Genomic DNA, 12675 nt, shown 5'->3' on the forward strand with positions numbered 1-12675 from the left:
ACCGGTACGGTACTTACTTTTCAATGCAAACAGCTAGCTTCATACAAAATGAAATACAGTACTTCTATATTTCAGATATGTCACATTTAGCATGTTACTCGTGGGCCACTCATGATATACAAAACAATTTATATGCTTAATACAAATAGAGAATGTTCATAAATACAGTATATGTTTATTACAAACAGCAATAAGTGTACAGAAAGGTTTTTTATTATATTGTTTTAAAAAGTCATTAAAATGTTGTCACAATGTTTGGAGGCTCTTCAAGACATGAGTGAAGAAGAACTTATCGTACAATATTTTTTGATAAGGTATGTTAAACTACACTTAATATTTTTGCAGCTTACTGGTTAACAATTCTCTGCAACAGCATTATCTGTTAACCGGGTTATTGTGATTATTCTTGTATTTTTTGTTTTTGTCTTTTTGCATGTATGGTAATTAATATGGACTGATTGGTCTGATGCAAATAAATAGTAATAATAATATTATCAATATCAAATTTGGAAATATAGCCAATGAAATACGTAATTGCAGGTTGAAAAAGTTAGCTTTCAAAAGCATAATATGCAATATACACCATTATGGTGACAGTGCTACCTACTTTAGAAGTGCATTAATTCAATAATTCCGTAGCTATATTTACATTTTGAGGTACCGGTAATGAACGTTCTTCTTTGGGTGCCAATTTTGCCTACTATACAGTATATAGCAATTGAATGTGACTTATTTTACACAAAACATATGCATTACATTACTGGTATGCTAAAGAACTATGGTATCAAATGGTCACCCAAGTTCGGAGAGATTAATGGCACTTCATGAAGATGATGCATTACTGAATTTATTTGTATTTTACAGTTGAATGAAGATTTGGAAGGTGGAAATTCGCATATGACGGGGATATTCCCTTCGAAAAGTGGGGTATTACACCGACATATTGCGCGCAATGAAATTAACAACCTTAATCTGCTTAATGCATATCATGACTATTGTGAAGAAAGCTTATTGCCGGACTTGGACTGTGCAAGGTATACAGCAATCCATACAGAAACCCTCTACGAAGGCGCTTTTAAAGAACTTTTCTAGAACCTTATTATGTTGACGTGTATTGTTTTCGCTGTGATGGTCAGAAATAAAAAAAAACTAAACTTAAGTGCTGTATACGTATGAGGGGTCATATTTTTTGCCACTACAAAAGCTGTGGCGACATTTACACTATATAGTGTAATAATTACCTGAATAGTGTTGCCAGATAAGGAATTCTGGTCTAATTTGAGAAAAGTTTAAAGCTGTTGAAAACAAAAGCCTGAATTTTGTAATTTTTTTAGTCTTGGGCAAAGATGAAAACGCTAATCTTATTCCTAACTCTAACCCTTACCTTGACCCTTCTTAACTTTAATCCTAACTCTGGCAACACCTGCTTGTAACCACGGCGTTAAGTGTGGAAAAGTAGCCACTTCCAATTGAGTATATGGTGAGGAAAAATATGCAAACACTAATAAAACGTAACTTTAGTATTTTTTGGAAAATTAAACAAAGATAATGAATACCGCTGCAACGCCAACATTGTTAGGCCTATGTGTTTCCGGTGGCTCCAGGTCCCCTGCTGCCATGGGCAAGCATATTAACCCTTGAAAGGGGGGTATCACGGCTGCCACGTCGCTCATTGTTGCCTGGTTTCGGAGGATGTTTGAAGTTCCTTGATTGGGGTAGGATCTCTACACAAACATATAGAAAATCATGTAGTGCAGTCAACCATCTGTAGGAGCAGACAAACCTCCACGATCAGCTAACTCAAACAACTGGGCATATTCCTCTGGTACACAGTCTTGGATTTTATGTACATTTATAATCTTGCACAAGCAATTCTTTGCAAGCCGAGCACTTTCTTCGGTGAGATACACTACGTCCAATGTGTCCACTAACAAAGCACGTAACATTAGCATCAACAGTTCAACATCAGATAAATCATCTATGCTAACTACAACAAAGAAATCATCAAGCCAATTGAAAGAGAAATTCACATTCAAATGACCGTCGCGACCCCCAGGTTGAGAAACGCTGCTATACCGGTATATGCTATATAATATATATAATACAAGTTAAATCTCAGAACTTTTAACCTTTGTCGCTTTAAATTACTGAACCTGCATACTTACCAGTACCGTACTTAAAAATTGTCTTGCTAATGCTCTTTGTTTACAAATAATTTTTATGAGTGACTATTTTGAGTGCCACAGATTGAAACATATCAACTTTTTGTTGTAGGCCTATCACTAAATAAAACAACTTATGCACTTTTTTAAAATAAGTGTCAACTGAATTAGTTGATCAATCAATGTTTATGGAAATGATGCTGGCTAAGTAGCATCTGCCAATTACGGTACTAATTTTAAGCCTACTTCAGCTTAAAGCTTCCACAAATATTTAGTAATTATAAACCCTTCAATTATTAAGCTGCTGTATATACTTGGTACATTGAAACTTATGAACTTTAAAGACCACTACTTCAAACTATAAAGTAATCAATTCCTTAGCAATTTGAAAACTCACATCATATTTTAACTACTTGTAGTCATGCTAGATATTAACTGTAACTAACATCCTAAACATTCTACAATAGTTAAAAACAGTCTGCAACCACAATATCATGCAGTTTCACCGTTGATAGTTGGCAATATGCCTGTATTTGCATAGCCTACCTTCCAAGCAGATTATGTAATTTGACCACAGTCTCCATATTAAAATCTTAAGACTAACTTAGAAGGATAATCTGGTAATAAGAAAAAATAGCCTAGGCCTATTTAGCGGTAATCTGCAAATAAGAACTTAGCCTACTAAAAGTTAAAACAACCTGCAGTTGACATTACTCGGCTAAGCCTACCTAGTGCCTAGACTTTTGGCTACGACTTGCAAAAGTACTCTACCAACACTTGAGGCGCTGTCTCAAATGCAAAGACACAGCCTTGCCTAGCAACGCCATTGAGTTTCCAGACTAGTATTATAGAGACTGTGGTAATTTGAACCTTCAAATGTTGCTACATCCTATGCACAGTCTCTATAATATTAGTCTGGAAACTCAATGGCGTTGCTAGGCAAGGCTGTGTCTTTGCATTTGAGACAGCGCCTCAAGTGTTGGTAGGGTACTTTTGCAAGTCGTAGCCAAAAGCCTAGGCACTAGGTAGGCTTAGCCGAGTAATGTCAACTGCAGGTTGTTTTAACTTTTAGTAGGCTAAATTCTTATTTGCAGATTACCGCTAAATAGGCCTAGGCTATTTTTTCTTATTACCAGATTATCCTTCTAAGTTGGTCTTAAGTTTTTAATATGGAGACTGTGGTCAAATTACAGAATCTGCTTGGAAGGTAGGCTATGCAAATACAGGCTTATTGCCAACTATCAACAGTGAAACTGCATGATATTGTGGTTGCAGACTGTTTTCAACTAATGTAGAATGTTTAGGATGTTAGTTACAGTTAATATCTAGCATGACTACAAGTAGTTAAAATATGATGTGAGTTTTCAAATTGCTAAGGAATTGATTACTTTATAGTTTGAAGTAGTGGTCTTTAAAGTTCATAAGTTTCAATGTACCAAGTATATACAGCAGCTTAATATTTGAAGGGTTTATAATTACTAAATATTTGTGGAAGCTTTAAGCTGAAGTAGGTATGAAATTAGTACCGTAATTGGCAGATGCTACTTAGCCAGCATCATTTCCATAAACATTGATTGATCAACTAATTCAGTTGACACTTATTTTAAAAAAGTGCATAAGTTGTTTTATTTAGTGATAGGCCTACAACAAAAAGTTGAAATGTTTCAATCTGTGGCACTCAAAATAGTCACTCCCAAAAATAATTTGTAAACAAAGAGCATTAGCAAGACAATTTTAAGTACGGTACTGGTAAGTAGGCTATGCAGGTTCAGTAATTTAAAGCGACAAAGTCACAAAGGTTAAAAGTTCTGAGATTTAACTTGTATAGGCTATATAGCATATACCGGTATAGCAGTGTTTCTCAACCTGGGGGTCGTGACGGTCATTTGAATGTGATTTCTCTTTCAATTGGCTTGATGATTTCTTTGTTGTAGTTAGCATAGATGATTTGTCTGATGTTGAACTGTTGATGCTAATGTTACGTGCTTTGTTAGTGGACACATTGGACGTAGTGTATCTCACTGAAGAAAGTGCTCGGCTTGCAAAGAATTGCTTGTGCAAGATTATAAATGTACATAAAATTCAAGACTGTGTACCAGAGGAATATGCCCAGTTGTTTGAGTTAGCTGATCATGTAGGTTTGTCTGCTCCTACAGATGCTTGACTGCACTACATGGTTTTGTATATGTTTGTGTAGAGATCCTACCCCAATCAAGGAACTTCAAACATCCTCCGAAACCAGGCAACAATGAGCGACGTGGCAGTCGTGATACCCCCCTTTCAAGGGTTAATATGCTTGCCCATGGCAGCAGGGGACCTGGAGCCACCGGAAACACATAGGCCTAAGCCTAACAATGTTGGCGTTGCAGTTTGATTTTAAATGTTATAGTGAAATGTTTATAATACTAAAGTTACGTTTTATTAGTGTTTGCATATTTTTCTTCAACATATACTTAATTGGAAGTGGCTATTTTTCCACACTTAACGCCGTGGTTACAAGCAGGTGTTGCCAGAGTTAGGATTAAAGTTAAGAAGGGTCAAGGTAAGGGTTAGAGTTAGGAATAAGATTAGCGTTTTCATCTTTGCCCAAGACTAAAAAAAATTACAAAATTCAGGCTTTTGTTTTCAACAGCTTTAAACTTTTCTCAAATTAGACCAGAATTCCTTATCTGGCAACACTATTGAGGTAATTATTACACTATATAGTGTAAATGTCGCCACAGCTTTTGTAGTGGCAAAAAATATGACTCCTCATACGTATACAGCACTTAAGTTCAGTTTTTTTTTATTTCTGACCATCACAGCGAAAACAATACACGTCAACATAGTAAGGTTCTAGAAAAGTTCTTTAAAAGCGCCTTCCTAGAGGGTTTCTGTATGGATTGCTGTATACCTTGCACAGTCCAAGTCCGGCAATAAGCTTTCTTCACAATAGTCATGATATGCATTAGGCAGATTAAGGTTGTTAAGTTCATTGCGCACAATATGTCGGTGTAATTCCCCACTTTTCGAAGGGAATATCCCCGTCATATGCGAATTTCCACCTTCCAAATCTTCATTCAACTGTAAAATACAAATAAATTCAGTAATGCATCATCTTCATGAAGTGCCATTAATCTCTCCGAACTTGGGTGACCATTTGATGCCATAGTTCTTGAGCATACCAGTAATGTAATGCATATGTTTTGTGACTGTAAAATAAGTCACGTTCAATTGCTATATATAGTAGGCAAAATTGGCACCCAAAGAAGAACGTTCATTACCGGTACCTCAAAATGTAAATATAGCTACGGAATTATTGAATTAATGCACTTCTAAAGTAGCACTGTCATCATAATGGTGTATATTGCATATTATGCTTTTGAAAGCTAACTTTTTCAACCTGCAATTTTGTATTTCATTGGCTATATTTCCAAATTTGATATTGATAATATTATTATTATATACTATTTATTTGCATCAGACCAATCAGTCCATATTAATTACCATACATGCAAAAAGACAAAAACAAAAAATACAAGAATAATCACAATAACCCGGTTAACAGATACTGTAATGCTGTTGCGGAGAATTGTTAACGAGTAAGCTGCAAAAGTATTAAGTGTATAGTTAAACATACCTCAGCAAAAAATTGTACGATAATTTCTTCTTCACTCATGTCTTGAAGAGCCTCCAAACATTCTGATAACATTTTAATGACTTTTTAAAACAATATAATAAAAAACCTTCCTGTACACTTATTGCTGTATTGTAATAAACATATACTGTATTTATGAACATTCTCTATTTGTATTATGCATATAAATTGTTTTCTATATCATGAGTGGCCCACGAGTAACATGCTAAATGTGACATATCTGAAATATAGAAGTGCTGTATTTCCTTTTCTATGAAGCTAGCTGTTTGCATTCAAAAGTAAGTTACCAATACCTTAGCCCATCGGTGTTTAATTCAAACATAGTTATTTTGCTTACCGTATGTATGTGGTTACGAGAATTAGTACAAGCATATTTTTAGTGGAATTGGCTCAAAATCAACCATGGTTGCGGTAATGAATAAGAACTCATAATATATAGGCTACAAATGTGTCATGTCAAATGCACTCTTCATTTTGGTGCAAAATATCTTAAGTGGAACAAGAAAGGAGATGACATACTTAACTTTATATTTTTATCAGTAGTAAACAAACAAGTTTTTTGCCAGTAGGCTACATCTGCAGTCTGTAGTGTAAACTGACAAACAATAATATTCAATGGCAAGTTAGAATAAACTTATTGTGCCTAACCTAGAAAACTAACCACAAGAATGGGAAAATTTTTTGACTGTAATTCACATATTCTTAATGAACAGCAAAATTGTTGATTGTGACAAGTATAGATTTGACCAGTGCATCATAATTTGCACATGTCTGATATAACCTTATCTAGATTTACATAATGTAATTAATATCTTTTAAAAATTCTTCAGTATTAGTAACCTGTACAGTGTACATATATATAGGCTATATTTATAGACTTTGAATAGACAAAAGTAGCCTACTGTTTAATCTTGAGTCTAGGTCAACTTCCATTGGCAACAAGTGCCTTCCTTTAAACTAACCAGTGCCTAATATTCCTGGCAGAAAGTTTATCTACTAACCAGCCTTTCAACAACCTATGTTTTGGTATTCTGCTGAAGAAGCCAAAATTCAATTCCTTAATAATTTGAACTCACATCATCTTTTAACTACTTGTAGTCATGCTAACCTAAGCCTCAGAAAAGTAAACCAAACGAATTTTTCTAGATAAATACTGGAACTAACATTCTACATTAGTTAAAAACAAGTCTGCCTGCAACCACAATCTCTTTCACAATTTCACCATTGATAGTAGACAATATGCCTGTATTTGCATACCTTTGGTGCTTTGCTTTCATAATGTACCCTACCACCACTAGGAGCGCTGGTTCACGAGCGACGACAACTGCCTTTTTCGTTAGCCTTCCAAACTAGTAATATAGAGACTGTGTCCTATGCGTATAACTCTATTTGGGAGTCAGACCACTCGGCATGCGACAACTGAACAAGTATATACATTTCAACAATTGTCCAAGTTAGCAAATGAGATTTTCATCTAGCATCAGACTTGTTTGGGCATCGCTTGCTAACCTGAATTTGCCGACTTGTTGTATGCCAATTGCCAAGTATATACCAGCTTGGTCAGTTTTTACTTGCTTAGGTTCATCATTTACTGTGATGTGCTGAATTCACAACTGCTGACTTGTAGGAGACTCACTCTGTTTTGGTTTGCGAAAATTAGCTTGCGGCAGTGGTCGGGGACAGTGGCGTGTGTAAGGGAGGATTAAAAAAAGACATTGAGCTTGTTATTTAAATTTTTCTTATTGTTTTGTTGCTGATCATGGCTTTATTTAATGTGTTACCTTCTATTGTTCTTCTCCAACTCAACTTATTCAATTCAATTTATTTTTCTTTGTCGGAAAACAACAGCAATGATAAAGTTACCAATAGTTTACAGCAGGGGTGTGCACTGTGCAACCTTTATTACAGGACGGCCAGATATAAATAACTGGATGAAACCTCGGGCAGCACGTTTATTTAACATAATTATGATTTCTAGTAGTTGGAGGCACAAAAAAGTATTTTTTTTGTTATTCATGTTATTCTTAAGGCATTATTAGGGGTTATCTCCTTGCAGAAATAATAAGTTAAGACGCATAAATTTCTAAAGAAAATTGTTATTCCAATTTATTATCACACCGTCTTTGAACGAATTCAGTGAGAAGTTTGCAGCTGGCTTCTTTTCCCGACGGCTTTTTCCAAATTTACTTTAATGGAAGTGCTGGACATTCGAAGTCGATTTTCCAAGTGTTCGTCTGTCAGAACCGATCGATAGGGAGATTTCATGACGCCCATTTTAGAAAAAAATTTGTTCGCACAAATACGTTGAGCCAAAAAGAGCCATTTTTGAAGCAATAGATTTTTTCAAATGTGGAAAGTCATCTTGGTTAAGATGTTTTCGGTAAAATCGCCAAGATTCATTTCTAAATAGCCTACTTTGCTTTCAAATCCGTTTTCTCTTGAAGATCAATCAGTTCAAGTTGGATATCAGATGGTGCTTTGTCAATGTCTGTGTCGAATAGCGAAGAGAATATACCAAACAAATATTCATGAGATTTAAAGTCCTTAAAGAGCCAAAAATTCATACAACAATTTTTCAAATTTAGTTTTCTTCTCAGGATGCACTCCATAATCTCTCAAAGTTGGAAAGTGGCAAAGATTTCCTATCTGTAGCCTATGTGAGCTTTCCAAAGTCGTAATTTCTTCATAAAGCCTTTTTTATGTGACCATACATTTTTACGTTCCAGATAATTAAACACAACGGATTAGCGGTGGCCGCTGGGAGATTTCTAAAATGGTTAACAGAAGGTGCGAAATCTATAATAATCCACTCCACAATGAATTGTTCACACGTACCAGACTAAACTAAATTATAAACACGTTTCGCGGGCCGCACACAATTCAAAATTGGCACATCTTTTCAGGCCGCCCAATTTTTCTTCGAGGCCGTATTTGGCCCGCGGGCCGCACGTTGCACATCCCTGGTTTACAGGAACAAAACCAACAAAAGGAAACGGCGGCAAAACCGAAGAAGTTTAAAACGTGCATGCGATGCAAATGTAAAGGATACGTCGATGAAAGTAAATTTAAACACGGCCACCAAACCTAACAGTTTAAAATACAGTAGATGAATTAGTTGAAAGAATCAGTTGGCTCCACATACCCAAAGCAGCTGGAGGTCTGACAGTTGATGAAGCCATGCGGGGACGACTGAACCTTACAACCAATACAAAAAAATAAAAAAACACAAGAACTAAGAATAAACGTACGGTGAGCTTATTATACAAAAAACTATGTAGGCTACAGTGTTTCGTTTTTAAATAAAGTGAAGTGTGTGTTCGCAGCAACGACAATTACCGAAAAAAATTGTTTTCAATGGCGCTGGCAAGGCCCAAAGTCCAATGTTTCATTTATTTTTTATTTTTTTTAAAATGACCAAAAAGTGGAAACACTGCTTGAGGATACGTCACTAAGGCAGCAATAACAAAAATATGTTCGCGCCGTCGCGCGCTGGATTGGAAGGTTCCGATGCATAACGTTCCAAGGAGTTTTGCAGGATAGTTTTACACATTTTCTAAGTTTCTAGGATATTTCGTTGAGTAATAGTAGGGGAAGGTATGGACTGATGAGCCACTTTTTCACATTAAAAGCTATAGTTGGTTAACTAATCACTCTATGATGACGAAACTTCCACACAACATAGTGTGATCACTTCAGTATATTGTGTAAAAAATTCAATCACATATAATTATAGGATCAACAAAACTATTTGACAACATTGACGGTGATCAGAGTGGTTCAAGGGTGCAAACGCGTTTGGACCCTTGAACCTCCGGGTATGGACCCTTGAACCACTCTGATAAGTTTGACCTTAAAAGATGTTTAGAGCAAATTTTATGATACAATAAATACACTGTCAAATGCGCACACTGCTAACAGTTTGCAGAATTAGATTAAGCAATATTAAACTGCGAAAAATCGGTTCAAAACTTTTTAATGTCAACTGTTTGTTTTGTCGTTCCTGCAAGTGGTGGGGGGAGGACAAAAACAATTCATAAGGCATCACCAGCTTCGCTAGTCATTTTATAATACTTTACACTCCACTTACAATACACAATAATTTCTGAAATAAAAAATATATGAAACATGCTTATTGTCCCTCTATTAGGCATTGTGCTAACCCATGAACTATGTGGTTCAAGGGACAACACTTTTGGTGGATCATCGGTCAGAACTGTTGGTGACAAAGTTCCATCTTAGCTTTTCCTAATTAGAATGAAGTAAAGTTTAAATGAACTGTACTAAATCCTGCACTATATAGCCCATTACAATTTCTGAATTTTATATCTCGATGCTAGCTGTATTTAAGTTTCTGTAAAGCTCCAAACGCAAATGAGAAATTTTACTAAAACACCTCAAAATCACACCCCACCCTCTAACTTGCAAAATTTTAAAAGATTCTATCCAGAACTTTCCAAGAAATACTATTGAACTAAATGCAACTTATTTAATTGATAAAAAATCTACTATAAGGTTTTATTCGAATTTGGAAGGGGGTGGTTCATGGGTCAGGTATGGTCATGGGTCCATACCTTCCCCTAGCAATGTTACAAGAAAGGTGAGGTACGATTGTATAAATGTCGTAGCATTGCTAAAAATTAAATGTCCATAAAATCAATATTGCATCATAGTCTGACTATAGCTAACTGCTCTTGGCTGATGCTGAGCTGCGTCGGAGTCTGCCTCGCTTTCTGATCTAGTCTTATTCTGAAACGATCCCTGTTCCATATCTAGAAAGCTAAAACCTCAATTGCTAAGGTAACAGGGATCAGTTTTCAGTAGATGTTACAGAAAATATATTTCGCACTTATTCAGTGCATCGTCAGTTCTGATAAAGGGCAGTTAAAACCTACAAGTAATGTTTTAAACAACATTACAGTGACGCAATAATGTCAAAACATGAGCGTAAAAAATTGAAAAAGCATAAGCGTAAATATTGAAAAAATGCTGAATGAAAACTAAACCAAGCCGGCAGTAAAGTAAATTACGTATCAAATATAAATTATAAACTAGAATTGATGAAAGAGCGATGAGCAAAGCCTGCAAATGTAGCGTTGTGACAAATTACGGCAAAGAAAATAAATTATATGCGGAACACGGCAGTCAAAGGCAGTGATAAACAAACTAAGTACAGCGATAAATAATTAAATGGAGCGTCTTGGAAAACACAAAATGTAGCGTTGTGGAAAAAAGAGTAGGCAAAGACGGCAGTGAATAATAAGGCAGTAAAATATTGAAAAAATACTAAAAAATGTAGTGGAGCGTCAAAAATTAAACTTGTGGCAGAATTAATTTTTGGATATTTATTTTGGCATGTATCCTATGTATCCATTTATCTTCACAAGCATCTAGATTATCATAGTCTGACTATTGTAGAAACAATATTGCATCACAGCCAGGGAATGGGATGGAATGGAATGGAAGACAGATTTTGGGATGGAAGATGGAAAATGTCAAGGATGGAAGATCTTGATGATGGGATGGAAGACAATCTTCCATCATTGCATCCCAATTCCATCATTAACTTTCTAACGCTTTATCAAGACATGCATTTTATTACACCAATTGTCTGCGATGCTTCTCAAGTATTTTCGTTAGGTACTTTGTTATATTATCCAACGTACAGGGCCGGATTTAGCTGATGGGGGGCCTGGGGCACTTTCAGATCGGGGGCACCGTGCAAAAAAATTTTTTTCGCGCCTACGCCGCGAAAAACCACCTCTACAACTACAGTAGAATTAATCCAATACTGCTCTACACAGCACTTTGCAGAAACTTCAAAGGCGGAAAGAATAAAATAATAATAACACAAAATCACATTTTGTCCACGTAGGGGGGCCCTTCAAAAGTTGGGGGCCCGGCGTACCTGCACTCTCTGCCCCCCCCCTAAATCAGGGCCTGCCAACGTAGACTACTACAACAGTTTCTTTGACTTTGCTAGGTGTTGTTTCTTTCTGTATTTATAGAATCAATTTACGTTTCTAGTTATAACACCAAATGGTACGTAATCTTTAGGAAAATACTGCTGTTAAATTTTTAGCTTAAATTTAGCCCATGGTTTTTAGGTTTATTTATGGCATATTCAACGCGGAGATCACAAAATGTGAAGATGGAAGATGGAAGAGATTTCTGAGATGGAATGGAAGATTTCTAAGATGGAATGGAGATGGAATGGAAGAAAATCTCAGGATGGAAGATGGAAAAAACGTCTTCCATTCCATTCCATCCCATTCCCTGATCACAGCAATTACTATGCCTGACTATAGTGTTGCGTTTTTTTATAACACGACAGCATTGCATAAAGTCGGTCGGTTTCCAAAAGAGAGTCTGCAAAAAAGGAAATGGAATACATTTGTCAACGTTCCATATGTCACTGGAGTGGACCACAACCACACCATAGAATTTGTAGTCTACATTTTGAAGAAGCAGACTTCAAAAATTTTCTTCAATTAAAAATGGAATATGTCAAAAGACTTGACTTGAAACCCAGTGCATGTCCATCAATCTTTCCTTCACCACTAGGAACTAGTGTAACAGCTCAAGGATCACACATTCGACTAGTGTAACAGCTCAAGGATCACTTTCTGGCAGTCAGCTTATTGTATTGAAAACGCCAAGTTAATGAAGTGCAGTATTGCTGATTTTATAAATAGTTTATCATATTTAGTTAGAATTGCAGTAGTCTATTAGGTTTTGATAACCTGTAGGCTACCCCAGGGCCTGATTTACAACAAGGTGACAACCTAATAGTGCTTGTCGTCTTGGGGGGTTGAAGTACAAATCAGCAGTTAACTAAGGCTGCAGGGATTAAGCAAGTTAAGAACCACTGGCCTGGGG

This window comes from Aplidium turbinatum, chromosome 13 (assembly GCF_918807975.1).
Source record: "Aplidium turbinatum chromosome 13, kaAplTurb1.1, whole genome shotgun sequence".
Classification (NCBI taxonomy): Eukaryota; Metazoa; Chordata; class Ascidiacea; order Aplousobranchia; family Polyclinidae; genus Aplidium; species Aplidium turbinatum.